General features: G+C 38.5%; 1 long non-coding RNA gene across 1 annotated transcript; it reads left to right on the forward strand.

The window, feature by feature from the left end:
- Window positions 1-1275: 1275 nt before the first annotated feature.
- Window positions 1276-5010, forward strand: LOC120443039. Its single transcript, XR_005615088.1, has 2 exons — window positions 1276-2245; window positions 4729-5010. It is a non-coding gene; the product is annotated as an uncharacterized LOC120443039 (long non-coding RNA).
- The last annotated feature ends 987 nt before the right edge of the window (window positions 5011-5997 follow it).

Raw genomic sequence — 5997 nt, forward strand, 5'->3', positions numbered from 1 at the left:
TCCATCCTGTAGTCCTCACTTTCCCCTCGCTAAGATTGCTATTCTTTTATTTCTCTCCAAGGCACTCATGAAAGAGAGTATATATATATATATATATATATATATATATATATATATATATATATAAATAAATATATATGTATAAATCAGCGTTCAAGTCATTTAAATAATTAATTATATAACAATTAATGAAATTAAAACATTGCAAAATGGGAATAGAAACAAAACTCATTCTGCCCTATTCTTTCAAACACTCCACTCCTTGATTTAATCTGAGCACTCAAAGATGGTGCCTACAAATTGATAACCAAAATATTGATGAGCTGTAGCATTACATAAGGCTCTATTTGTCATGGTCAGACGGTCCTCCCCGGACGACCTGTCTATGTGTATGTGTGTGTCTCTCTCTCCTCCTCCCCACCCTTGTTGTCTCCACCCAGCGGCTGACACACCTGCACCTAATTTGCCACCCAGCTGTCGCTAATCATTCTTCGTTTTGGGCTGAGGTATTTAACTGTGTGTCCCGACGGTAGTGATGGCCAAATGAAGCTTTCTGAAGCATTGAAGCTTGTATTGAAAAACAGTTCATTACTCGAAGCTTTTCAACACAGTCCTCTCCGGTGACATCTGGTGGCGAAAATTATGAAGAGTTCTCTCTGATATTGGGCCACCGTTGCGTTGCTTTGAACATGTAATTGTTTTTTTTTTTTCCTCGATTGGGGGGCTGAAGAAATTGTAATGCTTATTTGCTTAATACATTTTGATCAATAAACTTTCCTTATGTAAACATGCACCATGGTGTGGCCTTTCTTTGCTTATGACTCCTTGATGTCGGTAAATACAATACGTGAGCAATATATATAATATACATATGATAATGTACAGCACATTATGGAGTATGCTCCTGCTGTGAGGTCCTGCCTCCAGGTACTTAGCAATTAACCACTGGACACCTGGATATATATATATATATATATATATATATGTATATATATATATATATATATATATATATATATATATATATATATATATATATATATATATATATATATATATATATATATATATATATATATATATATATATATATATATGTATATATATATATATATATATATATATAATGATCACCTCTTCGCTATCTGTCACCATCAACACACTCCACAAATCCCGTGAATGATTCACTTCCTTATATCCATTTGAATCAGGTACCGAAGCAGTTACGTGCGTAATGAAGCTTCGGACGTCACTGGTCACGTGACTTTTGCAAAACGAAGCAAGCCTCGACACAGTGCTTTTGAACCAGTGTGTTGTTTTTTTCGACACACGCTCCGGAGCGTCAGCTTCACGCGGGCCATCACTACCCGACGGCAGTCGACGCTGGATTGTACTTGAAGCTCGGTAGTAAAGGGTGTTTGTTACTTGCAACATAGCTTTAGCCGGCTAGCCTTCTCACCTGTTGTCGTCGCTCGTTTGTAGGAGGAAGATATACGGAGCAGGAGGTTGGAGAGAAGGAGCCCGCTGGATTAAGCTCTCGGAGGAGAAAACGCACTCGGATAATCACTTTGAAAACTCACCTGCACACCACTGGGAGTTTGGAGAAGATCACTGTTGGATTTTTGCACTTCGCTTTGTGTTTTGAGACTGTTTTTGAGCACTGTAAATAAACGCACTGTTTGCTTCGCATCCAGAGCTCCGCGACTGAGTCCGTATTTTCCCATTACCCGTGACACTATTTGGATGTTTGAGGCACTGATTAATGCACACGTGACATTGATACCGACACAAAAATTATGACTGCTGCAGTTAAACTGACAGTCTCTTAGTCTGATTGGACTGGACAACATATGAGATTGGCTTAAGAAAATACTGATGTACAATTGTAGTCAGAAGTTTACATATACCGTTACAAACCCCTTACTGCAAACTATTTATTTACAATAAACTATTTATAATTAACTTACATTATCAAAGTAAACAGGAGATTAAAAAGATAGCAAAACAACATCAGCGTCTCCAAGGCCAAAATGGCAAACAAACACAGGTAATCCAAGTCCTCATGCATTGCACATTAATACATGTCGCAGCCAGAATGCTTGCTGTGTCTCCCAGCACAGTCCAAATTCCAGGAGACAGGCCATCAGCTGGACAAGACTGTAGAAAGCCCTTAACCCATCACAGTCAGTGCACAGCTGCAGATGAGGGAATATCTGGTCCGAAATCCTGTTGGAAATTCTCTGAAGTGAGTATGTGCTAATCATAAAGACAATATAAATCTTTTACAGTGTCTATGGTGCTAACTAATGCTTTGTCAGCAATATGAAAGTGGACATATTCCAAGTAATATGGGATAACTACGTCTTGCACTTAAATGTTTATCACAACATTTTTAGCTTGATTTAAACAGTTAGTGTCTATGGTTATCTTTTTAAAATGTGGTTAGCAATACAGTCTTTATGAGTCTGGCTCCTGCTCTTGAACTGTCAGAATTTTATCATCCGAACTCATCATGTTTACACTTTTCTTCTCCAGTTGGTTTAGCACATGTTCATTAGTGAAGGTAGTGAATGTAGATGAATTTTAAAAACTGGGGTTAACCATCCAAAGCAACATATATTGTGACAGAAGGATAGCAGCAAAAGTTAAAATAACGCTTTATAAGATGGGTGTATGGCCTGTTAAGATGTTTGGAGGTCTGGAGACGGTGGCACTGACAGAAAGACAGAAAGCAGAGTTGAAGATCTTAAGATTTACTTAGGGAGTGATCTCAAAGCACATAACCAGAAATGAGTACATCAGAAGGACACCTCAGACTGAGTGGACAAAGTGAGAGAAACCAGGCTGATTGTGTGGACAGGTGCAAAGGAGAGACAGTGGATATATTGGACAAAGGAAGTTGAAGATGGAGCTGTCAGGCATAAGGAAAAGACAAAGACCACAGTGAAGGAGGACATGTGACAGAGGGGGACGCTCGCAATAGGGTGAGCTGGAGGCAGATTATTCACTCTGACGACCTCTGAAAGGAGCATCTGAAAGAAGTAAAAAGAGCTAGCTATAATATGATAATAAATAGCTAAAAAAAAATTCTGGCATAAAATAAAATGTACAGTTTAAAAAAAACTATTAAAGAGAAAATTATTTCAAAACAAACAAAGCAAAAAAACCCAAAAACAAAACAGGATTTCAAATGGCTCACCAAATATATTAAAACAGCGTAGCAAGTGTTAAATCAGCTTAGTAAAGTGTGCGTTTAGTGTTGTTACATTGCAGGGTTGAAATAAACTGTTAACTTTGGGGAGCCAGGGCCTTGCAGAGATGTTTAAAGGGGCACATTGACCAAGGCTGAATAACAACAACACACATTCATGAAGAATCTCATATGGAATCGCATCATACTATATCACTGTTGTGAGGTGGTGACAAGGCAAAGCAAACATAGCCTATGTTTTACCTGATGGGTACAATGTTGCTGTTGAGGGGTTTCTGCTGCTCCTGCTGCTGACAGTGCTGGAGGGCAGGGCTGTGTTGATCTCGGACTGTAGACATTAAAAAGTCCATAGGAGAGATGGTAGCTGATTAATCAAGTGTTATGAGATAATAACAAAATACAAAGATTGGTGACAGCGATTGGAAGCATAAGGCAACAAAAAACTGTGAGAAATAAACTCGGTTCTGCCTGTGAATCACTCTTTGCTTGTCTTCCTCCTTCATCTCCTCATCTGAGGTATCACTCTCCACTTGCTGTCCATCTGAGAACAAGACACAATTTGCTATTGCATGAGTCTATTATTTAATAGTCCACACTTAAAAACTTTCGCACCTAATCCATAATAAAGTAATGATAGAAAATGTTATAGAAACATCCTTACAAGGCATGTCTGGACTGTGTTATATCATGAGTAATAATTTGAAAAAATCTATATACATAAAACACACACACACACACACACACACACACACACACACACACACACACACACACACACACACACAGTGACATTTTAGACATTCTTCAGAATACTGCATATACTATGGGCACAAGTTTGGATCATGGAGCTGATCCAGAATCCTTCCCTTATTATTTATTCCTAGTGCTATAATAATAAAGTAAAAAGAATACAAAAATAAATATAAAATAATGTATGTTTGACTATCCATTCTGTACAGGCAGAAGGTTTATTAAATGTTTAAAATGTAGAGGTACAATAATTTTGCTGCTGTAAAATAAGCATTTTGTCATATTTAAAATATAAATCTAATATAATCTGTTTCTTAATGTATGTTGTTTAAAATACAGTGTGTGTTTTTTAAATATCACAATTATAATATTCCATAATTATGTGGACATGCATATTACATCGTTTTAGTGAAATATAAGCCCTCCAGAAAGCCAGGAAAAGCCCTGTAACTTACTTTAAAACTAAATATGTTCACTAAAATGGTGGACAGAGCTACAGACCCATGTCACTATTACCCAGTTAGCTATCAGCTATGACCAGCACTACTTGTGCAGTTAATAAAAGGACAGATAATGTTTGTCGCGCTGTTACACACACAGCACGCTCATTTGTTTCAATTCGTCAGTTGCCACAAGACAACTTACCAATGTGCACATAATAATCTAATACTCCTGTATGCTATAGACTACAGTGTACGCTGCACACCTACTTACTGGTTGTGTCACATCAGTCTGTGTCTCTGAGTTGATTTGTATTTCTCTTACAGCTCCAGACCGCCCAGGCAGGGCGCTCAAGCCCCTTCCGCCCTCACCTCTGCACGTGCCTGTGGGGAGCAGATGCCTCTCTGCCTGACAGATATATTGTTAGGCTCTGTCCCCACTCTCTTCAGTCTTGTGCAAGGGACAACTGATAGATTTTATACTTGTGAGCAAAGACAACGAGTAGCATTGTGTTCAACATGAAGCTGAGATAAATAGTCTGGAGCTTGTCCATTAAGTGCTCTGTATGCAAGTGTGAGAATTTGAAGACATAAATAATATTAAATACAGCCTCTGTATTGATCTTTGATTCAGCTTGTTGTTGACGTGACTACCCAGGTACTTCACTACTTCACTACTGTCACTACAGTGGACAGCTATTCAAAGGCTGTTTTCTTGTATTTGTCTCAGTGTTGATGGTATACTTGCACATAAACCACTACATTGGACACTGATGTGTCACTCCATACCCTGCCACCCACTGGACATGTAAAAAACTCTTTGAAGTACATGTTTTAAAAAATGTTCAAAAATCTTTTTTTCATGCCTAAAGATGAAAAAAAATACTTATAGGTTGTCATAATTCATGCATAAAAGGGTTAAATATATTATACCCCTTGCCCGTGTTGTGGAAGTTTTTCCACTTAAATAAAGCCTGCAGATGAGCGGTGAGCGGTAGCCAACATTCTTTAATCCAAAGCACACAGAGACAACGGACAACCAAGCTTGGTGGAGAGCCTGCAGGACCACGGGGCAGGGTCAGCAGAGTCTCACTGAGCCTTAGCATGGCTCTCATTTAAATACCTTCTCCAGGAACAAAAGGCAGTACACAGCTGTTTCACACTTTAAGGTTCACACTCCCTTGCTACCTCCCAGAGTCCTTGCAGAGACAAAAGACTCTTCCTGTGAAGTGGTCTGCTCCCCCCCAACTTCCCTCTTACAGTATGGGTGTCAGACATGTTAAAATCCAGTGGCACCAAGGCATAATACAATAAAATAATGTGATTAGTACATCAGTTGAAAGAAATTCCTATACAATCGCAATGCAACTTCTGCATGCATGTCCATTTCACGTTTTGGAGAGGTGAAGTGTGAAATGTACATGGTGGACTGGCGTATCTATTACACATTTTGCCATGCTGTGAGCATAGAAATCAAGAATCAACTACCATATTATTTAAGTCAAATTGTAGAATCATCCATGTTTTATTTATTGCCCACTCATTGTCAGTAGTGTAGTTGGAGTTTGGGTGCCCCCTAGAATCCAAGAAATATAT

This window comes from Oreochromis aureus, linkage group 12, assembly GCF_013358895.1.
Source record: "Oreochromis aureus strain Israel breed Guangdong linkage group 12, ZZ_aureus, whole genome shotgun sequence".
In the NCBI taxonomy this organism is placed as follows: domain Eukaryota; kingdom Metazoa; phylum Chordata; class Actinopteri; order Cichliformes; family Cichlidae; genus Oreochromis; species Oreochromis aureus.